Genomic DNA, 26,790 nt, shown 5'->3' with positions numbered 1-26,790 from the left:
ACAATGCTTCTCAAGCATGTTGCAGTGCATCTTGGTCTCTAAGCCATGAAGACCTCACCTAACAGTTATTGGTCCCATTTCTTAGTTAAGTCAGACCCACCGTATAACCGTAGAAATAAAGTCGTCATTGGGTCCTCACCTAACAGTTATTGGTGCCCAACCCCACCTTTACCCTACAACATCTCATGTCTATAGAGAGGTCCAGCCCCCCGATGCAACTTGACCACTGTATCCAGCCGAGACAAATCAACATCAGAAAGGCCTTAGCAGCTCTACTACAGTGGAAGACCTATTGACTTAATATTGGTTAATCAGGTCTTAGTGTTTGCAACTTGAGCTCTTCATAAGAGGTAATCAAACAATTGGCCAGGTAAGCAGGTGGGAGGCTCCCCTTACTCAGAGTGTAAGATCCTAATTAAGTAACCACCTTTCATGCTTTCCTAAACACCAATTAGATCAATTAATCTAATATGACTTGCTCAAGTTGGTTCACTGTCGACTTAATTGAGGAGGTTTTAATTTAGGTCTCAATTGGGTTTGTTACATCACATGTAAACCTATCTACCCAGCTTTCATTCACATCACATGCAAACGGTACATCACAGGCAGTTATAATCGCAGCATCAAAATAAAGCTAAACTTTAAATAGGTGATGATCATGGATTCTAATTAGGTCGTATTACAAGCACATGCACGTCAATCGATCAATTGGTCTTCAACTCTTGAATTGGTTCCAAGCCTCCTTGATTCGATCCTTGACCAACTCTTGATCCAATCGCCATCAACCGCTTAGATCACCTGTTCATCTCATGCCTTGTCTTCAACTTGATCGTTGACGTACATCACATCACAGAAATACAACCAGATGTAAAATAAAATAAAAATAAATTACATCTCCCTTTTAGGAGGCACGCAGGCCTCTCAAAACATCAAATAAGATGCATGCAAGCATCTCAAAAATTACATGACATTGCAGATCACATCGCAGGTCTTTACATTTAATACCAAAAGGGTTTGAATCCTATGATCATCACCACATGCAGCAATTATAATTTTCAGATCTGAAAACTAACTCATTATCTCATGACATAGGTTGCTGATCATGCTAATCATGATTCTAAACTTTGTAATCTCATTAACAATGCAATTAGAATCATCATCTTATCATATAAAAATCAGCATGCAAAAATCAGCACCCTAGAAAAAATCTGCATGCAGAAAATTTTCAGCATGCATAATCTTTCAATTTTCAGATCTAATAAGCCTACTAATAATTAATCCTTACCTTAATCTACGAAGCCTAAGCTCTGATACCACTGTTAGAAAACCCCGATCATGCCGCTGAAATTTTAAAAAATTCAGATGCAGCGGAAGAGGCATGCGCGGGATCAACCGTTCATCGCATGAACATTGTTCAAAAACTGTTCGTAGATAGATAAGGATTAAAAACTTTTTTAAAACATTAGAAGATCAGATCTTCACCTTGCACGGGTGGATGATCACCGCAAACTGATGATCGTGGTTTTTGGATGAAGGTTCGCTTGAAGCCGTTCAAGTGCCCGGCCTCTACGGGTATCCACACGAAGCAGGATCCGATCCAAGCTCTCTATCTCACCGGGGTGCTAGCTCCCTTGCAGAGATAACTTTTGATGGCTGATCTCCTCTCTTTCTTTCAACTCTTGAATGTACTTGAGAGGAGGAAGAAGAAGGTTGAAGAAGAGGAATAAGCAAAGCCCCTGCAGCCTACTTTCTTTTCCTTGCGTTGGAAGGAGGAAAGGAGGAAGAGGAGGACGCCATGGCTTCTTCTTTTCTTCTTCTTGCTGGCGGCTGAACCAAGGGAGGGAGAGGGTGGCCACGGCTCCAAGGGAAGAGGAAAGGCTCTATCTAGGGCGCCGGCCCTAGCTCCCTTTTTAATAAGTATGAAGGGCTCCTAACAATTAGGGGCCCTTGAGTTATTTCCAAGAGGGGGCGCCGGCCCCCTCTCTTCATGTCGCCCTAACCAAGTGGAGAGGGGCTGATGCCCCTCTTACTTGGTTAACCTAATCCTCTTCCAAAGAGGATTAGGTGCCCCTCTTATGGTTTAGTCCTAATCTAATTAGGATTAACCAAATTATGAATCAATTGGGTTCAATCTATACTAATCCTAATCCAATTAGAACTTGAGTGAACCATGACTCAATTGAACTCTTCAATCCTAACCCAATTAGGAGTCACGTTGATTCATTAGATTAATAATTAATTAGGACTTAAGAAACCCTAATCAAATTAGGACTTATTTAATTTTAGTCCTAATCCAATTAGGACTCTAATTTGAATCCGAAGTCCTAATCCGATTAGGACTCTAGGAATCCTACTCCAAGTAGGAATCCAATTTTAATTCAAAACTCCTAATCTAATTAGGATTGTAGGAATCCTATTCCAAGTAGGAATCCCAGTCCTACTACAACTAGGATTTCCAGTCCTAATCCAATTAGGACTCTAGGAATCCTACTCGAAGTAGGATTTGTGTTTAAGTCCAATTAATTAATTTCCTTTGTTCCTTCTTCAACTGAATATCAATCGAATTGATTACTTGTGATTCCTAATCACGATTCAACCATCGGATCGGTCAATACTTCTAGTGTGTGTGACCCTATAGGTTCTACTCTGACTGGTAGTGAGATATATTATGATCTCTATCACAATATCATTGAAAACTCCTTTCAATGGATTGGAACGATTCCAACTCTACTCATTAGGGTTTATCGATCATCGAGATAATCCCTGTGAGTCCCACCATCCACGAGTGACACCTAGCAGCATGTAGTGGCTACCCAGTAGAATAGAATGATGAACCTCTAGGTGCAGTTATCATATGATACAGTCCTACTATCGTGGATCCCTACAGGACGGAGGTCATGGATAACTCGTCAAACCCCTTCGTCTGTCATATGTCAAGATTTATTCGACTCGAGTTCGTTAGTGGAAAACTCTTTCTCCACTTTGTATTACTGCCCTGGCCAAGGTCTTAGAACTCAGTCTAACAAATCACATAGGATCACTCCTCTTCTATCAAGGTCGATAAATACCATATAAGTGCATACCCTACTCCTACAGTGAACTTACTGCAGCCAATCTACACTACAAGGACCCATATGACTAAAGACCATGTATACGTGTAGTCAAACTACAATAACCTCACTGTGAGTAGCTGAAGCACTGCAGGTCAAAGGACCAGTCATACTACTGCAACATCAAGCAAGTCAGTGACGAGTGGATAGACATCCAAATGACTTCTTGTCTTGGTCACGCTCAGTACCCTTGTCTCTAACAAGCACCTGCACTATCACTTCAGTGTCCCTACACTGTGGACTCAAGTCTCGTCCATCCAGAAGGAAAGTGATCTGTGCACTGATCGGATCGATCACCGTCCTCGTGATGATCCATTGATCAGGAGCATTTAGAAATTAATCACCAATGATACATGGCTCAAATTCTCAACTCTTGAGAATATGCATCATCATCTTATTAATTCCTTGGATGATTCATAGACACATAAATAATATGAATGAAAAGATGCCTTTTATTTATTCCATAATAAATAGTCAAGTACAAAATTATGTCCCTAGAATTAACAATGTGTCAGCCAGATTGGCTTCCAGGGCATACATCTAACACTTTTCGGTGTTGATTTGTCTCGGCTGGACACAGTGGGCAAGTTGCATCGGGGGACTGGACCTCTCTATTAGGCATGAGATGTTGCGGGGTAAAGGTGGGGTTGCGCACCAATAACTGTTAGGTGAGGACCCAATGACGACTTTATTTCTGCGGTTATACGGTGGGTCTTACTTAACTAAGTAATGGGGCCAAATAACTGTTAGGTGAGGTCTTCATGACTTAGAGACCAAGTACCACTGCAATTTGCTTGAGAAGCATTGTACAAGAGTTGTATACTCATCCATTTATATGTCACCAGTAACTGTTAGGTGAGGCGGCATGTAAATCGGTGAGACCGCAGTACCCACTAGAAATCCTAGTCGCGTAGGATTTTCGTTTCTCCATCAGGAAAGTATGAGGGATTCGAGAAAATAGTAGGAGTGCATTTGTTTTAAAAGACCCTAAAACAAATAGAGTTCAAGTACAAAGTCTAACTAGAATCTTTACTCTCTACATATCACAATGTCAGCTTCGAACCCTTTGACCCATATCCTTGAGACCAACCGACTGACCGGAACCAATTACAAATGCTGGCTTAGAAACCTGAAAATCGTTTTGAGTTGTGAGAAGATAAGCTATGTGCTCGAGAATGAAATCCCCAGGTTACCATCACGTCCGACCGATGAACAACGTGAGACGCATGAAAAATGGACGGACGATGACATTAGGGTCAAGTGCTACATCATGGCATCCATGACTAATGAACTTCAATGTCAACATGAGAATATGAAGACTACTAGAAAAATACTGGCACACCTGCAAGAGTTGTATGGTGAGCAGAGTCGCACAGCTCGCTTTGAAGTGTCCAAGAGGCTCTTCAAGGCAAAGATGCGCGAGGGGCAGTCTGTCCATGATCACTGTCTGACTATGATCAAGGACCTAGAGGAGCTTGACAAGCTCGGTATGACCATGCATAAGGAACTGTAGATAGATCTGGTCCTGCAATCCCTTTCTGATTCATTTGGGCAGTTTATAGTAAACTATCCTATGAATAAAATTGAATGCACTAAGACCGAACTGTTAAATATGTTGGTAACTGCTGAAGGGGCCTTGAAAGGTTCGAGGGGCACTATTCTGGCTGCTGAGCTGATTTCTGGTTCCAAGAGAAAGTCTACTTGGAAGAAAAAGAAGCCTGCAAAGAAGCAGAAGAAAGACAAGAAGCCAAAGAAGGAAGTTCATAAGAAAAAGGCTAATGACAACGGAAAATGTTTCCACTGCAACGTCGATGGCCACTGGAAAAGGAACTGCCCTTCATACCTCAAGAGCCTGAAGAACAAAAGGGACACACCTTCAGAAGGTATGTTAGACTTGCTCGTAATTGAAACTAACCTTACAGTTTCTTCTACTTCTAGTTGGGTTATAGATTCTGGTTCTAGTGCTTATTTGTGCACTACTATGCAGGGTCTAAAGAAAAGTAGGAGGCTGGCGGAAGGTGCAGTAACCCTTCGGGTTGGCAACGGGGCAAGAGTTGCTGCTGTAGCTGTGGGCACCTATCCTCTGCGACTACCGTCTGCTTTTAGTTTATTGCTTAGAGACTGTTATTATGTCCCTGCTGCTAGCAGAAATTTGATTTCTATTTCAAGTTTAGCACAGGATGATCATATTTTTACATTTGACAAAGACTGCTGTTCTATTTATTTCACAAATAAATTAGTTGCACGTAGTTTCATGATTGACAGTCTCTATCATTTACATGTCGACATGTCTGTGAACGTGTCTGAACAAGTAGTGAGTGCCATAGGATCCAAAAGATCCAGAGATGAGATAAACCAGAAGTATTTGTGGCACCTCAGGCTTGGCCATATTGGAGAGGATAGGATGAACAAAATAGAGAAAGATGGAATTCTCGGCTCATTGACTTCCGAGTCATGTCCAGTTTGCGAGTCCTGTCTTCAAGGAAAAATGGCTAGACTACCTTTTATAGGACATGGGGAGAGGACCACTGAAATACTTATCCTGGTACACACTGATGTGTGTGGCCCATTCGATGTGCTAGCCAGGGGTCGTTATTCGTACTTCATTAACTTTACTAATGATTTTTCATGATATGGGTATGTGTATCTTATGAGACACAAATCTGAATCTTTTGAAAAGTTCAAAGAGTTCAAAAATGAAGTAGAAAAACAAACTGAAAAATCTCTTAAGGCTCTTCGATCAGATCGAGGAGGAGAATACCTTAGTGGAAAATTCAGGGACTATCTCAAGGAGAATGGCATAGTCTCATAATGGATGCCTCCGGGTACACCTCAACTCAACGGGGTGTCAGAGAGGAGAAATCAGACTCTATTGGATATGGTCCGATCCATGATGAGCTTCACTGATTTACCTATATTTCTTTGGGGAGATGCCTTACTTAGCGCAATTTACTTATTGAATAGAGTTTCCTCTAAATCCGTTCCTACCACACCGTATGAGATATGGCATGGTAAGAAGCCGAGTCTTGGTCATCTCAAGATTTGGGGATGTCCAGCCCACGCCAAGCGACTACAGGCGGACAAGTTAGAGCCTAGGACCATAAATGCTCGTTTTATAGAATATCCTAAAGAGTCATTAGGATACAATTTTTACGTCTCTGAGGATCACAATGTATTTATGAGCCGACATGCCATCTTCTTGAAAAAATAGTTTATCCTTGATAGAGGCAGTGGGAGGAAAATTGAGCTTGAGGAGAAAGTCTCTGAAAAGCAATGAGTCATGGATCCTATAGAATCTATTCATACAGAGCCAGTACATGTAGTACCTCCTCTACCTCGTAGATCTAGTAGGGTCTCCCATCCTCCTGATAGATACTTAGGTATACTAGTAGAGGATACCGAGAAAATGTTCCTCATGGGAGATAGGGAACATGTACAAGATCCTAATACCTACAACGAGGCGATATCAGATATCGATTCCGAGAAATGGCTGGAAGCCATGAGGTCAGAGATAGACTCCATGTATTCCAACCAAGTCTAGACCTTAGTAGATCCACCAGAAGGTATAGTACCTATTGGATGTAAATGATCTACAAAAGGAAGATAAGTTCGGATGGAAAGGTAGAGACCTATAAGGCAAGGCTAGTGACGAAAGAGTATAGTCAGCGCGAAGGCATTGACTATCAGGAGACTTTTTCACCTGTAGCCATGCTGAAATTCATTCGAACATTGCTTGCCATTGCAGCATTTCATGATTATGAAATTTGGCATATGGACAAAAAAACTGCTTTTCTGAATGGATATCTTGATAAAGATATCTACATGGAACAACCTTTGGGTTTCACTTTCAGTGATGAAGATCACAAGGTCTGCAAGCTGCAAAGGTCCATCTATGGACTAAAGCAAGCATCTCGGAGTTGGAACACTCGTTTCAATGATGCGATCAAATCGTTTGATTTCATCAAGAATGAAGAGGAACCGTGTGTTTACAAGAAGGTTAGTGGGAGTGCTGTTGTGTTCCTCGTACTGTACGTGGATGACATCCTCCTGATTGGGAATGATATTCCTATGCAAACCTCGGTCAAGGTCTGGTTGTCAAAAGAGTTCCCCATGAAAGACCTTGGGAAAGCATCCTACATCTTGGGGATTAAGGTCTATAGAGATAGATCTAAAAGGTTGCTGGGCCTATCACAGAAGATGTACATAGAGGAGATGCTGAAAAGGTTCAGCATGGAAAACTCCAAAAGGGGTCTATTACCCCTTAGGCATGGGATCCATCTCTCCAAGAAGATGTGCCCCAACACATCTGAAGAGATTCAACGCATGAGCAGGATCCCTTATGCTTCTGCAATAGGGAGCCTCATGTATGCCATGCTGTGTACACGACCTGATATAGCCCTTGCTATGAGTGTCACTAGCAGATATCAGTCGAATCCAGGCGAAGAGCACTGGACAACTATAAAAAATATTCTTAAGTACTTGAGAAGAACTAAAGATTTGTTCTTGGTCTTTGGAGGAGCATCAGAGTTAAAGGTAGAATGATACACAGATTCAGACTTCATGACTGATATTGATGATAGAAAGTCTACATCTGGATATGTGTTCTTGTGCAATGGTGGTACGGTAAATTGGAAGAGTTCCAAACAATCGATCATTGCTGATTCTACCATGAAAGCTGAGTATATCGCCGCCTCTGAAGCTGCAAAGGAGCCTTTTGGTTCAAGAAATTCATTGCAGAGCTAGATGGAATGCCATCAGATGCCATCACACTCTGCTGCGATAATAATGGCGCCATAGCTCTTGCTAAGGAGCCAAGGTCTCATTAGAAGTCCAAGCACATAGAGCGGCGCTTTCACCTCATACACGACTACCTCGAGAAGAAATATGTCAAGGTGCAGAGAGTAGACTTCGCGGACAATGTGGCGGACCCACTCACTAAGCAGCTAAGTCAGCAGAAGACTGAAGCCCACCTTGAGAAGATGGGACTTAGATATATGACTGATTAGCTTTAGTGCAACTGGGAGATTGTTAGATGTATGCCCTAGAAGCCAATCTGGCTGACACATTATTAATTCTGGGACATAAATTTGTACTTGACTTCATTATTATTGAATAATAAATGGGCATCGTTTTCATTCATATTGTTTATGTATCTATGAATCGTCCAAGGAATTAATAGGATGATGATACATATTCTCAAGAGTTGAGAATTTGAGCCATGTATCATTGGTGATTAATTTCTAAATGCTCCTGATCAATGGATCATCACAAGGACGGTGATCGATCCGATGAGATCAGTGCACAGATCGCTTTCCTTATGGATGGACGAGACTCGAGTCCACAGTGTAGGGACACTGAAGTGAGAGTGCAGGTGCTTGTTAGAGAACAAGGGTACTGAGCATGAACAAGACAAGAAGTCACTTGGATGTCTATCCACTCGTCAGTGACTTGCTTGATGTTGCAGTAGTGTGGCTAGTCCTTTGACCTGCGGTGCTTCGGCTACTCACAGTGAGGTTATTGTAGTTTGACTGCACATACACATGGTCTCTAGTCATATGGGTCCTTGTAGTGTAGATTGGCTGCAGTAAGTTCACTGTAGGAGTAGGGTATGCATCTACATGGAATCTATTGACCTTGATAGATGAGGAGTGATCCTATGTGATTTATAAGACTGAGTTCTAAGACCTTGGCCGGGCAGTATATACAGTGGAGAAAGAGTTTTCAACTCTCGAACTCAAGTCAAATTGTCACGACCCCCGCCCCGTTCCGGCGGGCCGCCGCGACGGTCCTAGGGTGCGGGTAGGCATAAGGCCACCAGCCACCACATAGAACCCTACTACCTATCAATCATCAATAAATCCAGAAAAATTTTGGCATGATGCATGCACAAAATGATCACCTTTCCTATATTGACCTGTCAGGATTATCTCAATACATACAACAACACTACCTGTCAGAGCAGCAATCACATAATCTGTCACATAATAAACCTGGACAATATATAGCAATACATTATCACAGGCACACAACTGATCTGCTTATGTATATATATACCAGATTCCCAATCCATCCATGGTCAACCCATACCCACAACATGATCTATGACTGTAACTATACACTATATACAACAGAAGGTTTATAATATACCAAAATGTATAAACCTCTATCTACATTATACTATACTATGGAGCGACACAGCTAGCAGGCAACCACTAATCCTGCTCCTCTCTATATATCAGTTGGCCTGCAACAAAAATATCGACTGGAGAGTGAGTATATGAATACTCAGTGAGTGGAGTAGAGAGTACAATGCACATGAGACAAGATATATTCATGGCTCGAGGTGAAATCTCAAGAACATATGAGCAGTCATCAATAAGAGGATACACATAACTCAACATAAGAAATATGGAGTAAATCTTCACAATTTCACCACAATTACAATCAACTCATCTGGAGCATATATAGAATAATCAAGTAAACATATATGCTACTCATGAATATGCTCAACAGATCATAATGCTGGAACATACAAATCGGGTGTCAATATGCGAAGTCATCACTAGACAACTGTCGGGAGGTGGGTCTTACGCCCCAGGCACACCGCAACAACTCCCTACTATCATATGCATATGCAGAATAAGACACCACGCTGTCGGGAGGTGGATTTTACGCCCCAAGCGAACCACAACAACTCCCTACTATCACATGCATATGCAGAATAAGACACCACACTATCGGAAGGTGGGTTTTACGCCCCAGGCGAACCACAACAACTCCCTATTATCACATGCATATGCAGAATAAGACACCACACTGTCGGAAGGTGGGTTTTATGCCCCAGGCGAACCACAACAACTCCCTACTATCACATGCATATGCAGAATAAGACACCACACTGATCATGTAAATGCTGGCCAGTATCTAGAACAGAAACCCATGAGAATCACCTCACAACTGAATACTATCGGCACCTCAAGGGAATTCTACATCCGCGGAAAGCCATATTGCACCTCGCGGGGTCTTACTATGCCCGGCGGCAAGCAGAATATAAGTCGTAGGACCGGCCGTGTCCCCCCTAGGGTCGTGTCCCCCCTAGAAAGGGACTGGGCTCCGTCCATCCAGGAGGCTACTATGTGAACATAGGCCGATATCTAACCCCATCGACTATAGGTGTCTTGTAGATACTGCCAAGCCATGCATAATGCTATAATGCACCCTCCCAATACTCTACTAAAAAGGAGTATAATCAAGACTACCACTCACTCGACTCCGACCCAATCATAAACTAACATCAGGGTTGGGAGTGAGGGGTCAAGGGAGTGCAATGCAACTCAATATACCACTGAGAAGGGCTCTACAAGTCTTTGAAATAGAGAAAATAAGATCAATTTACAAAAGAAGTAATTTCACAATCTGGAACCAATTTGACTACTCTTCAACTCCTTGTAATTCCTCTCAATGTTCCCTCAAATGTATGCACGAGATAATCAAGCATGGAGAACAAAACATAGAGGAATCTACTACAATATCAATCAATATGCACAAGTGGAATCAATTCACACTTGGCAACATTCATGAAAATGAATTAAGAATGCTCATGGTGCAATGTGCATGACTCCCACTCACCTGTCAATCTGGCACAGCTCTGATACGCCTCCAAAGATCTACAGTAGGCAGTAGGGGACTTCCTCCTCTTGTTCCCTAGCTTCTTGCCCAACTGATACATGCATTTGTAATATATTTAGTCTTGTATCAAGGGCCATAATTTACGTGCCAATCATAAATATAGGAAACTTTAATTGATTCAACTCCCCCCTTTTCCAAATCCTTTCCTTTTTCCCTTTTTTCTATCAATTAATCTTCCCCTTATAAGTATTATGATGCAAAAGCATCACACACACCTTAGGCCACTGCTATAGGGTCAAGGTGCGAGAAAGAATCAAAATCCTTCTTCACTAAAAAATTCACTGAATTGTAAGTCGACCCCACCACAGAACAACAAAACTTCATTTTCTAGACTCTCAGAGAGAGTCGACCCCTACCTTGTGAGTCGACCCATCTGAGGCATGAGTCGACCCCAATCTGCCCCGAGTTGACTCCAGTTGAACTCGAGTCGACTCCGGCGCGTTTTGAGGCGACTCCCATCATTTTCTCACCCTTTTTCATCTCGGATGAACAGTAACCTGGACCGATAGTGGGTCACTTCATCTCGATTTTGATCCACTTTCCGAACTCCAATTTTTATGAAATTTATACCCAATGTTCTACACTCATAGGGGTTTCCAAAATAGTAACATACATCACCATCGGAGGTCGATTGGCCTCCGAAATAATTCACCGAATTTGGAACTTCGAGACAGTTTTTCCGCAGTGCCGGAAAAACTTGTCGAAATCCAATTCTTCCTCTTTTAACCACCTCTACAACCCTTCTCCGACCCCTCTAGACTACATCCACCCTTTGTATAGCCTAATTTCATCAAAAGACTAGGTAGGGATGGGTATTTACCTTTTTTCTTCGGAAAATCGAGGTCTTTGCATAGAGGGGAAGGAGATCTACACTTTTTCCTTTAGTTGGCAGCGCAACCGGGGCTCCCTTCCCTTCTTCTTTCTTCTTCTTCTTCCTCTTCTTTTCTTCCTTTCTTTTCTTCTTCTTCTTTTCCTTCTCTCTGTCACCGCCTGAGACTCCCTTTCCTCCTCTGTTTCATCCCACGGACACAGCACCAACCCATGAATTAAGTCATATCAAGCACTATTCACCCTTTGTTTAATATTATTAAATTTCCATTTTGCCCCTAACACTTCAACATATCTACTGTTATGCCATTAACTTTTGGTTCCTTCCAATTTTACCCTTACCACTTCAACGCATCTACAACTATGCCATTATCTTTTGATTCCTTCCAATTTTACCCCTTATATCAATTTTAAAGGACTATTCTATCCCTTTTTATATAAAAAAAATTGGAGTTATTACATCCTCCCCCCTTATATAAAATTCGTCCTCGAATTTAAAAGAGTAATTTACCTGATTACTCAAAGAGGTGAGGGTATTTGCTCTTCATACTTTGCTCCAACTCCCAAGTGCATTTTTTAATATTGTGCCGGTGCCATTGTACCTTCACCATACATATTTTCTTATTTCTCAGCTTCCTAATCTGAGTATCAAGGATAGCTACAGGAAGCTCTTCATAAGAAAGGTCTTCTTCTACTGTAACTTTCTGCACTGATAGTACATGAGATGGATCCGGCACATACTTTCGGAGCATAGATATGTGGAATACCGGATGCACATGGCTGAGGTTTGGAGGCAGTGCTAATCTGTAAGATATATTGCCAACCTTGTCTATTATCTCAAAGGGGCCAATGTATCGGGGACTAAGCTTGCCCCTCTTTCCAAACCTCATTACTTCTTTCATAGGAAAGATCTTTAAGAAAACATGATCCCCCATGCCAAACTGCACATCTCTCCTTCTGAAATCTGCATAGCTTTTCTGCCTACTAAACACTATCCTCAACCTTTCCTGTATCACTAACACCTTTTCTGATCAGTGCATCTACCACAACATTAGCTTTTTCCGGATGTGAGTAGAGCAGCAATACTACCAGAAGCTTTTCAGCTCGGTGTATCTACCTCAACATTAGTTTTTTTTCGGATAGTAGTGTATAGACAAGGCATAATTTTTATCAATTCCAATCATCTTATCTGTCTCATATTGAGTTCCTCTTGGGTAAAAAGGTATTTTAGACTCTTATGATCAGTATACACCTTACAAGATTGATCAATCCAGGGCCGAAGATATTTGTTCTTTATTGTTACCTTGTCCAATCCTCGATAACCAATACATAACCTCAAACTTCCATCTTCCTTCTTTACAAACAATACTAGAGCTCCCCAAGGTGACACACTAAGTCGAATGAAGCCTTTATCAAGCAGATCTTGCAACTTTTCCTTTAATTCTTTTATTTCAGTTGGAGCCATTCTATAGGGGGTTTTTGAAGATTGGTGTGGTATTGGGAATCAAATCAATTGCAAATCCAATCTCTCTCTCTGGTGGCAAACCAGGAAGATTTTCTGGAAAAATATCAGGGTATTCATTCATTACTGGAATATCCTCTAATTTGGTCTTCTTTCAGGTATCCATTACACAGGCTAAATAAGTCTTATACTCCTTTCTTAATGCCTTCCTAGCTTTCAGGGCAGAAATTAATGTAATGATGAATTACATTACACGGGTGCATCGCTTTGAAAGAAGAACCCTGTTCTTCAGGTATCTAGAATATCACTCTTTTATTGTAGCAGTCAATATGAGTGTGGTACCGAGACATCCAGCCTTTTTCCAAAATGATGTCAAAGTCTTGCATGTCAAGTTATATAAGATTTGTCACTAACTCTCCTACCCCTATTTGAATTATGCAATTCTTGCACTATACTTTCGCTGCACAACTCTGATCAATATTCTCCGAATTTATTAATTAACTTTCTATCAAAATACAAATCTTGATTGTAAACTGAAATGATATAAAATTTTATATCTCAAATAGAGCCAAAAGAGAACTCTTAAGTCTCATCCCCAAATATATTTTACTGAATTGTAAATGACTCATAAAATAACATACAGAAAAAACCCTATGCTCCATAGTATAATTCTATACTTAATCCTGACTCACCCTATTGCTCTGACAGGACTCTTCTTAACCTTTGCTCTGATACCACTTCTGTCACGACCCCCGCCCCGTTTCGGCGGGCCTGCCGCGACGATCCTAGGGTGCGGGTAGGCATAAGGCCACCAGCCACCACGTAGAACCCTACTACCTATCAATCATCAATAAATCCAGAAAATTTTGGCATGATGCATGCACAAAATGATCACCTTTCCTATATTGACCTGTCAGGATTATCTCAATACATACAACAACACTACCTGTCAGAACAGCAATCACATAATCTGTCACATAATAAACCTGAACAATATATAGCAATACATTATCATAGGCACACAACTGATCTGCTCATATATATATATATATATATACCTGCTTTCCAAACCATCCATGGTCAACCCATATTCACAACAGGATCTATGACTGTAACTATACACTATATACAACAGAAGGTTTATAATACACCAAAATGTATAAACCTCTATCTATATTATACTATACTATGGAGCAGCACAGCTAGCAGGCAACCACTAATCCTGCTCCTCTCTATATATCAGCTAGCCTGCAACAAAAATATCGACTGGAGAGTGAGTATATGAATACTCAGTGAGTGGAGTAGAGAGTACTATGCACATGAGACAAGATATAATCATGGTTCGAGGTGAAATCTCAAGAACATATAAGCAGTCATCAATAAGAGGATACACATAACTCAACATAAGAAATATGGAGTAAATCATCACAGTATCCCACAATCACAATCAACTCATCTGGAGCATATATAGAATAATCATAACATATATGCTACTCATGAATATGCTCAACAGATCATAATGCTGGAACATACAAATCGGGTGTCAATATGCGAAGTCATCACTAGACAACTGTCGGGAGGTGGGTCTTACGACCCAGGCGAACCGCAACAACTCCCTATTGTCACATGCATATGCCAGAATAAGACACCACGCTGTCGGAAGGTGGTTTTACGCCCCCAGGCGAACCACAACAACTCCCTACTATCACATGCATATGCAGAATAAGACACCACCCCTATCGGGAGGTGGGTTTTACGCCCCAGGCGAACCACAACAAACTCCCTACTATCACATGCATATGCCAGAATAAGACACGACACTGTCGGAAGGTGGGTTTTACGCCCCAGGCGAACCACAACAACTCTCTACTATCACATGCATATGCAGAATAAGACACCACACTGATCATGTAAATGCTGGCCAGTATCTAGAACAGAAACCCGTGAGAATCACCTCACAACTGAATACTATCCGCACCTCGCGGGAATTCTACATCCGCGGAAAGTCATACTGCACCTCGCGGGGTCTTACTATGCCCGGCGGCAAGCAGAATATAAGTCGTAGGACCGGCCGATCCTACGCCTAGGGCCGTATCCCCCCTAGGAAGGGACTGAGCTCCGCCCACCCAGAAGGCTACTATGTGCACACAGGCCGATGTCTAACCCCATCGACTATAGGTGTCCTGTAGATACTGCCAAGCAATGCATAATGCCATAGTGCACCCTCCCAATACTCTACTAAAAAGGAGTATAATCAAGACTACCACTCACTCGACTCCGACCCAATCATAAACTAACATCAGGGTTGGGAGTGAGGGGTCAAGGGAGTGCAATGCAACTCAATATACCACTGAGAAGGGCTCTACAAGTCTTTGAAAATAGAAGAAATAAGATCAATTTACAAAGAAGTCATTTCACAATCCGAAACCAATTTGACTACTCTTCAAACCCCTTGTAATTCCGCTCGATGTTCCCTCAAATGTATGCACAAGATAATCAAGCATGGAGAACAAACATAGAGGAATCTACTACTATATCAATCAATATGCACAAGTGGAATCAATTCACACTTGGCAACATTCATGGAAAATGAATTAAGAATGCTCATGGTGCAAAGTACATGACTCCCACTCACCAGTCAATCTGGCACAGCCCTGATACACCTCCAAAGATCTACAGTGGGCAGTAGGGGACTTCCTCCTCTTGTTCCCTAGCTTCTTGCCCAACTGATACATGCATTTGCAATACATTTAGTCTTGTATCAAGGGCCATAAATTTACGTGCCAATCATAAATATAGAAACTTTAATTGATTCAACTCCCCCCTTTTCCAAAATCCTTTCCTTTTTTCTATCAATTAATCTTTTTCTTATAAGTATTATGATGTAAAAGCATCACACACACCTTAGGCCACTGCTATAGGGTCAAGGTGCGAGAAAGAATCAAAATCCTTCTTCACTAAAAATTTCACTGAATTGTAAGTCGACCCCACCACAGAGCTGCAAAACTTCATTTTCTAACTCTCAGAGAGAGTCGACCCCTACCTTGTGAGTCGACCACTCTGAGGCATGAGTCAACCTCAATCTGGCCCGAGTTGACTTCAGTTGAACTCGAGTCGACTCCGACGCGTTTTGAGGCGACTCCCATCATTTCTCACCCTTTTTCATCTCGGATGAACAGTAACCCGGACCGACTGTGGGTCACTTCATCACGATTGTTGATCCATTTTTCGAACTCCAATTTTTTATAAAATTTATACCCAATGTTCTACACTTATAGGAATTTCCAAAATGGTAACATGCATCACCATTGGAGGTCGATTGACCCCCAAAATAATTTGCAAGAAGTTGGACTTCGACACAGTTTTTTTTCCGCAGTGCCGGAAAAACTTGTCGAAATCCAATTCTTCCTCTTTTAAACCACCTCTACAACCCTTATCCGACCCCTCTACACTACATCCACCCTTTGTATAGCCTAATTTTATCAAAAGACTATGTATGGATGGGTATTTACCTTTTTCTCTTCGGAAAATCGAGGTCTTTGCATAGAGGGGAAGGAGATCTACACTTTTTTCTTCAGTTGGCAGCGCAACCGGAGCTCCTTTCCCTTCTTCTTTCTTCTTCTTCTTTTCTTCCTTTCTTCTCTTCTTCCTCTTTTCCTTCTCTCTGTCACCGCCTGAGACTCCCTTTCCTCCTCTATTTCATCCCACGGACACAGCACCAACCCATGAATTAAGTCACATCAAGCACTATTCACCCTTTGTTTGATATTATTAAATTCTCATTTTGCCCCTAACACTTCAACATATCTATTGTTATGCCATTAACTTTTCATTCCTTCCAATTTTACCCCTTATATCAATTTTAAAGGACTATTCTATCCCTTTTTATATAAAATTTTTTTTGGGGTTATTACACAAATAAATCTAGACATATGACTGACGACGGGGTTTGACGAGTTATCCATGACTCCGTTCTGTAGGGATCCACAATAGAAGGACTGTATCATACGATAACTTCACCTGGAGGTTCATCATTCTATTCTGCTGGGTAGCCACTACATACTGCTAGGTGTCACTGGTAGATGGTGAGACTCACAGGGACCATCTTGATGGTCGATGATCCCTGGTGAGTTGAGTTGGAATTGTTTCAACCCATTGAAAGAAGTATTCAATGATATTGTGATAGAGATTGCAATATATCTCATTACCAATCAGAATAAAACCTATGGAGTCACACACATTAGAGGTATTGACCGATCCGATGGTTGAATTGTGATTGGGAATCACAAATAATCAATTTGATTGATAATTGGTTAACCCGCTAAGAGTTAGTGAGTTGAAGAAGGAATAATTGCAATCGGATTGCAATTTAATTTAATTAATTGGATTTAAGTAATTGGACTTGATCATGAGTCCTACTTGGAGTAGGATCCTTGGAGTTCTAATTGGATTAGGATTTCAAATTAAATTAGAGTCCTACTTGGAGTAGGATTTCTAAAGTCCTAATTGGTTTAGGGCTGAAATTTAAGTAGTCCTAATTAGATTAGGAGTTCTTAAGTCCTAATTAATTTTAATCTAATTAATCAAATGACTCCTAATTGGATTAGATTGAAGAGTTTAATTGAGTCATGGTTCAATGAAATTCTAATTGGATTAGGATTTGGGGGAATTAAATTGGATGCACTTAATCCTATTTTGAATAGGATTGGACCTAGAACTAGTCTAACCCAATCCCCACTTAATTTGATTAAGTGGGGCCACCATATGGGAGAAGAGGGAGGGGCGTACCCCTCCCTTGGCTGCATGCGTGAGGGAAAAAGGAGGGGCTACGCCCCTCCTCATTTGAATTGGAAATGGGATAAAGATGAGCTCCTAAAATTTAGGAGCTCATCTTTATCCAAACGCCTTATAAGAAAGGGGCTTCAGGGGCTGCGAATATGAGATGAAAAATCACCTCCTTTCAGCCGTGAACACCTCTCTCCCATTCCTCCTTTGATCTGCAAGCAAACAAGGGAAAAGGAAGCCTTGGCGTGGCCTTCTTCCTCCTCTTTTTGGTTCTAGCGCAAGGAAAAAGAAAAGGCTGCGAAGGGCCTTGTTTTCTTCCTCCTAGATCCTTTTCTTCTTCTTCCTCTCAAGGCAATCAAAGGTTGATTCAAAGGAGAGGACTTTAGCCATCAATAGCCTTCTCTACAGGGAGCTAGCACCCGGAGAGATCCAAAAGCTTCGATCGGTTCATTCCTCGTATGGATACCCGTAGAGGCCAGACGCGTGTGCGATTCCATTGAACTTCATCAAATACTCGTAAATCAGATTTGCGGAGACCATCTACCACACAAGTGAAGATCTGATCTTCTTAATGATTTTAAAATGGTTTTAAGAATTTAATCCTAATCTATCTACAAACGACGGTTTTAAATAGGATGAACGGGATTGGCATGCTTCCACTGCAGATCTAAAAAATTTTGAAATTTTCTGCGGTATGTGACGATCCTAACATCAGGATGACAACAAAAGTGTGTCGGGTTTACATCTTTACCCTTAATGGTGGTGCTGTCTGTTGGAAAGTTCCAAGCAGCATATTGTGGCTGATTCAAATGCAAGACAGAGTACATTGCTGCATCTGATGCGCGAAAGAAGCTGTATGGATGCAAAGTTCATCACGAGCTTGGAGTGACACTCTCTATTGATGGTCCCAGTTCCCTTTCTGTGATAGCATGGAGCCATTTGCTCAAGCAAAGGACAAAGCATATCAGCGGACAAGCATCTCTACGCGATTCATCTTGTCGAGAGTAGATAGACAAGGCGATATGATCTTCAGAAGATTGATGGAAAGAAAATCTGGCCGACCTTACTAAAGTCCTCAGCCAAAGAGTTCAACGATTACAAGTCAAGATGAGATATATGTACTTGTATCGATTGCTTAGTCCAAGTGAAGTTGTTGAGAATTGTGTCCTGAAGATAATCATCATTGTTGATGATTGATTGTATATGAATTAATGAAATTATAAAAAGTGTTTTGGTAATATTTCATTACATATTTGCGATCTTTGAGAACTAGTAATGTAATGAAGTCCTTAGGACTTATTAAATGATAAAGAGGATTTATTCTACGAGTCCTTAAACTAGTTCGCGACCAAACGATATGCTATCACTAGGACAATAGCATTATCAAAATAGGTCATTGTGTGCATATACGTTGGTTGTCCTTTTAACAAGGAGTGTAGAGACACTGATATGTCACACATGTGAGTATAGAGTATTTTCACTGAACGTGACCAGTTCCGGAATGCTCTGCTGTCAAGAGATGTTCCGAGTGGATCTGGATATAAGTATACTCAGATTGAGATCGCCACGGTGATTGTAAGCGACTCACTGTACTTTGGTACCAGACTATCTGAATTTCTAATTCAGTGATGGAAGGCTACTGGGTGCAGTTCAGTACTTGCGAGTCGGTGGTGAGTCAAAATTGACCCCTCTTGGTGACAGGAGATAATGCCCTTGTGTCAATTTAGCAAAGTTTGGCCAAGGTAATCTTGTGAGGAGTCAAGGATTTATAAGTTGAAATACATTTTGGATGCACTGATTAAAAGAGTTGACAGAACTCTAAAGTCATCCTAGGCATTTTGAGTCATAGGATTAATTATACGGTAACCATAGTCCAGGGTTCAGAATATTGCTTTGCGATTTTCGGCCTATGCGAATGTCGGGTACCATTCTAGATGGTCATTTTGATTTAGTACAGAAAGTCATTCTTGTGCTACCGGTTAGGTTCGAACCTATGGGTCGCATGAAGTTTACAGGTTGATCATATGGCTGATTGATGATTAAGAATCTTCAGGGATAATTTGGTCAATTCGATTGACAAATTCCCTAAGCAAAAGTTGCAATAAAATAATTATTAAATTATTGAGGGATTAATTAGCAATTAATTGCTAATGAACTCAATTGATTGAATGATTAAGCTTAAGTTAAGCCAAATTGATAAAATTCATTTGGGTTACATCAGGATTTGACCTAATTGGATTGAGTTCGATCCGAGTTGATTAGGCTCGACCCAATTAATCAGACTTGACCAATTGGATTAGGTTGACCCAAGCTATTAAAGTCCTTATTTGATAAGGATTCTAAGTTCAAAATTCAGAAATTGATAAGAGAAGAATCCTAAATTTTAGACCTAGCTTTCTTTCTTGAACAAGAAAGACACCTCATTCTTATCCCTAAAATTAGTGCTTCCTTCCTCTTATTTTGGCCAATTTTTGGCATGAGGAAAGAGGAGGCGTGGGGCTATTTTTCAAAAAAATATGGCACTCATCTTTCCTAAAAAGATAGAATCAATCCCTAATTTGTGGACTGCCATGCGCATCAAGCAGTGGCTGCGGGGCTGAAGTTTGGGGCACCGGGCCCTCTTTTTTTATGGTTCATAGTGCAAATTCGAAGAGAATTTGTTCCTCTTAGCTGCCAATTCACAAAATTTTGAATTTTATCAACCAATTCGTTGGCTAAATAGGTGTGAGGGTGGGGAGCCTTTTGGCTATAAAAGACTCTCATGCTAGGGTTTGAGAGAGTGTCTTTAGAAGGATTTAAATTCTGAAAAAATTCTGAGATCGGCCGCCCTCTCCTCCTTTTCTCCTTCATCTCCATCCTTTATCTTCTCAAGAAGAATTAAAAGTTGAGTGCTTCGAGGAGAAAGTTCAGCACTGAGCACCTCTGCGCGAGCTAACACTCCTGCAGTTGTGGATCATCCTAGAGTTCGCGTTGGACTATCCATAGAGGCCGGACATGTGTGCGGTACAGGGTGATCAAGCATCATCAAAGTCCTCAAAGCAAAGGTATGAGATCTGATCTTCTTAGAATTAGATTAGAAATCAACTAGGTTGCTGAATTTGCATGACTACATGTTAGACATAGATCATGCATACTTGTTTAGGATAATGTTAAGTCCTGGATCTATTTTTGTTGTAGAGATTGTCTTAGCATGATAAAATTATAGTTTATTCATACTTCCACTGTAAATTTTTAAAAATTATGCATGCGCTACTAGGTTCCAACATAAACCACATGATGTGGATAGGGGTAAATCAATACTCACTCACCTTAGGGTTTGAAGTGTCCGGCTACGTCAAGCATTTGAAAGTAGATACTTGAAGCTAGGTCTGACAATATTTCTTTGTTGGCTATCAAAAGAGACAAGGATTTATTTTCTACTTGCTGAAGAACAAAAGTTGTTCGTCAGCAATAGGGTTGTTTTTGGAGAGGATCTAATGGCTCTAATGTTGAACTTGAGGAAGTTGACATGTAGAAAAACCGACACCATCCACTGAACCTTTAGATATATCTAATTAGATTAAGCCTGAACCCTTTAGAGGATTGATAGTCAACTTTAAGACACGCAATAGCACGTATCTGGTAGGATAGTGATTACGGGTATCGATCCACAGGGATTGGGACAGTTGTTTTTCTTTAAAAATAAAATATTTTAAACGATGAATTTGTGAACTATTAACTAGAATTTAATAAAAGAAAATGCAATTAAAGGATAGTTTAAGGGAACCTAGGGCAAGGAATTCACACTAACATCGAACAAGGGTTATTTTTTTTATTTCGTTCTTGGTTAACATGCAAATTGGCTACAGCCTAATAAGCATTTAAATAAAATTCAACAAAGTAATTGGGCATAATCCTCTTCAGTTGGCACGAAATGTCTACCCTAATCTAATGGTGGCAGCACATCGCATCTTCCTTTAGCATGGACTATCTTATATTTACTTTAGTGATCATGAAGAGCAATTGTATAACATCATATTTAAAATCAGAATTCAAATATGGAATTAAAGAATTTCATTAAGATCAAAGAGTTTATACAATTCCAAGAACATAAATCAAAATACAAAACCCTTGCCCTTTGTTAGGGCTACATCCGGCCCTAGAGAGAGATCAGCCTGCATGAGTGGAGACGGCAGCAGCAGCACAGCAGCGGGTCCCATTCTCCTCTTCGTTCCTTGAGAACGGCTCCTTTTAGCTCTTAGGGGAAGTTATTCCCAAATAACCAAGAAACCTTCTTCTCTTTCTTTCTCTCATTTTATTCTCTCATGGATTCGGCTTCATCCCTCCCTGTTTTTTCGCTCCCTGGGAAACCTTGCTTCTTCCCTCCCCAAGATGCTCTCCCGAAGAAAATAACTCCTTTTATATAGGCTCTCCTCCTCTCTCTTCTCGGTTGAGATGAGGATGAATCCGTAAGACGCAGGAGGTTGCTGGGAAGGATCTTATCCGGGAGAAATTGGGATATCTGTGGTCATGGAATCGTGGATGGAGTCGGTGAGCTGGGAACTGGAATTCGTTGGCTGAGTCGGTCTTGATCCTTGGAGCTCGGATGGCGGAGGACGTGGAGCAAGGATCTCGGTTGATGGATGTTGCTGGTTCTTATCCTGATGCTGAGGATTGTAGATGAATCGCGGACTGGGCATGCATGGATTTGGATGCGAACGTTGAGAAGATCCGGCTCTGTTCTTGATCCTTGGACACGGTGCTGAATCTGATCCGAAGAGCTGGATGTTGCATGAGCTGATCCGGGAGTTTGGATGCGGGAACTGTGGAAAGATAGGAACAGAGGTTCTTCCTGATCAATGGATTAATCCGAATGAGAGGTAGTTTGGATTCGGTTGCGTTTGGTGAAGAATCTTTGTTTCGGAACAGAGGAGTGATTCGAAATGCTAGGATGGAACGTGAAAGGATCTTGGCTTCTGGGTGGAAGTTTGGGATTTGGTTGATAGGATTAGTCGGTATGGGATGCAGGATGCGTGAAGCTCGGAGAATGGAAGGATGGAGTTTTCGAAAGCTTGGGATGAGACGAGGAATGAGCTGGAATGGCTGTCTTGATTCTGTCGTGGAGACTGGAGATGAGTGATCACGGGAGGATGAAACTTGATTCGGTTGGGACAGGGAGTGATCCTTCAGCTGGGACGGGAAGATAATGCTTTGCTGGGAGCCTACGTGAGGGTTTTGTTTGACGTGGAACAGGGCTGAGCTTGCATGGATGATGACGGAAGGCTGGGATCAAACGCGAATGCTGGGTGTTGGTAGAGAGACGTGGAGGAAATGAAAACGGGCGTGAGGGAAATCTGGAGTTTGGGATGGAGGCTGATCTACGGATTGATAGGAGTTCGGGAGGATGAATCAGCTGGGATTTTATCCGTGGATTTGATTTGGCATGGTTGGGAGATGGGAATGACCGTTTGAATAGGAGAATTAATCCTATTTGGCTGGGAAAAGGCCATGACTAGTTTCTCTGAGATCTGTGACTATAGATGAATATGATATATTTTGAGATCTGGAATAATGATTGAAAGTGTGGAGAAGTAGGTGAAATTGTGAAAAACGGAATTAATGGGAACACTGGGTTTTGGAGAGTTCTTGGATTCGACTCCGGAGGATGTGAATTATGAAAAGATGCAGTTTAGGCTTTATTCTTATTGAGCTTGTTGACCTGCATAATTAGGCTCAATTAATAAATAATTAAATCAAACTTGAATTAATGCAATGATGAGGGTAACACATCTTTTGTGGTTAACTTTACAAATATGTGTATTAAAATAATGGTAAGTCCATGAGAGGAGGTTAATTATGTATTATTTAGCACTTATCACCCCAACCTACATTTTGCTAGTCCTCAAGCAAATAAAAACTAACTCACTTTCGAGGAATCGCGATTGCATTTACCGTATGCAATAAGGCTTTACACCCTAGGTGGCCTAGTGGCGAGTTTTATCTCGTGAGGATTTCCGGCTCAGATACCCACAAACTGTTGTCTCTACTCAAAGAGTTTTGTTTTATAAAATCTAATTTCAAATGCATAAATGCCAAGAATTTTAAAAAGCACAAGTTTTAATTACTAAGTCAGCCAAATCCTAAATCAGTATGCAATTTAAGTTGAAGTCATTAAGTTTCTGTTAGAGAGTTGTAAGGCTAATTTATACTTGGGTGCTCGGTGATGTCTGGACCATACACAAGCTAAGGCTTTAGATTCTCCAAAATACGGCTAAACTAGTAGTTTCCAGAATTGGTCAGATAAGACTTAATCACTGATTCAAAACATCTACCTTGCAGATTTCGAGAGTTGTGGATGTTTACTTTAATACCTCATGGGCTTATCTGTAATGTTCCAGTTTACTCGAATTTTTACAACGACGGCTTTCACACTATCGTCTTTTCAAGATCAATATTATAATTTTTTTTCTTTTTCTTCTCTTTTTTTTAGATTTATAAATTACGCACTTTTACTCTTGTAATGATTCCTCCGTGTAGCGAGCATTCAGTCAATACTCCCACACCAGATGGCGTAAGGTGTTGGGCATCAAGACTCCCCTACGGACCTATGCTCGGGTTCTTACAAGCCGCTGACCTTTGACGATAGGTAGCCCTTTTCGATGTACCTGACTAAATTCACTTTTTTTTTGACAGTAATGGGATAATAGGAATTAGATAGGAATGATTCATCAGACTCAAGGTTGCTACTAGACTTAGCAACGTAATGTTGAACCTAATCCTTAGAGTGCAGGCCATATGTGTTGTGAAATTCCAAAGTAAAAATTATCTTAACTCGCTAAAAGAATTTTTAATAAAACGAACTCAAATTGACTTACTCCTGACTAGTTATTGGGCTTTTTAGATTTTATATACTTTGTGTGTTATCATTTCAGCACTAAAGCATAAAATTAGGATTTTTTTTTTTGAGATGAAATACTTATTCACAATCAAAATTTCGAAAAATTTCTTCAAAAATTCGAATCTTATACCCCAACCTAGATCAGACATTGTCCTCAATGTTTTGTTTTTTTTTAAATTTTTTTTTAAATATTTTATTATTATTATTATTATTATTTTGTTTTACGAAAATATTGCATATGGAGGATAGAAGCATTGTACCTTAGTTGCATCAGTAATATGGACTTCTGAAAAAAAATAACAAGATGTGCAAAAATAATCTATGGAAATTGGGTTGCCTCCCAACAAGCGCTAAGTTTAATGTCTTCAGCCAGACCAGTACATCCTTATTCATCCCGATAAATAGGATCCATTAAATCAAGGGATTCAATCAACTGTCCGTCTGCAACACATTCTATATAAGGTTTCAATCTTTGACCATTGACGTTTAGGATACGACCATCACTGAGGTTTTGAATTTCTACTGCTCCATGAGAAAAACTTTCTTAACTAAGAAGGGCCATCCCACCTAGAGCGAAGTTTACCAGGAAAGAGACGCAATTTAGAATTGAATAACCAAACCTTTTGATTAGGCTCGAAAGACTTGCGGTTAATGTATTTGTCATGAAAAGCCTTAGCTTGCCTTGTATATTTTGGCATTTTCATACGCTTCATTGCGTAACTCTTCAAGCTTTAAGTTGAAGTTTCGGTTAGAACCAGCTGCAGCCATATCAAAGTTAAACTTTTTAATGGCCCAAAAAGCTCTATGCTCGAGTTCTACGGGTAAGTGGCAAGCTTTTCCAAAAATCAGTCGATAAGGAGACATGCCAATAGGAGTCTTATAGGCAGTACGATAAGCCCAGAGAGAATCATTTAATCTTTGAGACCAATCCTTCCTATCAGGGGTATTGTTTTCTCTAAGATGTGTTTTATCTCCCTATTAGAAACTTCAACTTGTCCGCTTGTTTGGGGATGGTACGGGGTGGCAACTTTGTGGGTGATTGAATATTTTGCGAATCAAAGCTTCAAAAGATCGGTTGCAGAAATGTGATCCCCCATCACTAATGATAGCTCGGGGTACGCCAAAGCGACTAAATATGTTTGTTTGTAAGAACTTAACCACAACCTTGTGATCGTTACTCCTAGTGGCAACTGCTTCTACCCACTTTGAAACATAGTCAACCCCGACAAGAATGTACTCAAAACCAAAAGAACGCGGGAAAGGGCCCATGAAGTCAATACCCATACATCAAAAATTTCTATAATTAAAATGGGGTTAAGTGGCATCATATCTCTACGGGTGATTGTACCCATTCGCTGGCATCGCTCACAGTTTGGCAAAATTTGTGAGCATCCTTAAACAAGGAAGGCCAATAAAATCCACTCTGTAAGACTTTAGCTGCAGTTTTTCTACCACCAAAATGTCTCCGCAGGCTTGGGTATGACAAAAATTAAGAATACTCTGAAATTCACATTCCGGCACACATCGACGGATTACTTGATCTGGGCAGTACTTAAATAGATCAGGATCATCCCAAAAGTAGAACTTAACTTGCGAAAAGAATCGATCCTTGTCCTGCTTGGACAGTGATCGGAGATTTGTCTATGGCAAGATAGTTCATATGTTAGCGAACCAAGGTGTTTTCATTTGTTGTACCTCAACAATTGTTCATCGGAAAGGAGTCATGAAGTGGTGAAATGTTATGAGGAGGTTCGAGAACGATCTAGACAAATGGTCTGCTACAAGTTGTGGTGCCTTTCTTATCACGAATTTCTAGATTGAATTCCTGTAACAATAGGATCCATCGAATTAGGCGAGGCTTGGTGTCTTTCTTTGAAAGGAGGTACGGAGAGCAGAATGATCAGTGAACACAATAACCTTGGACCCTAAGAGATAGGACCGAAACTTATCCAGGGCAATACTACAGCTAGTAATTCTTTCTCAGTAGTGGTATAATTCAATTGTGCATCTGAGAGTGTTTCTAGCGTAGTAGATGAGTG

This window comes from Phoenix dactylifera, unplaced genomic scaffold, assembly GCF_009389715.1.
Source record: "Phoenix dactylifera cultivar Barhee BC4 unplaced genomic scaffold, palm_55x_up_171113_PBpolish2nd_filt_p 000228F, whole genome shotgun sequence".
NCBI lineage: Eukaryota > Viridiplantae > Streptophyta > Magnoliopsida > Arecales > Arecaceae > Phoenix > Phoenix dactylifera.
Note: the sequence above shows the minus strand (reverse complement) of the source record.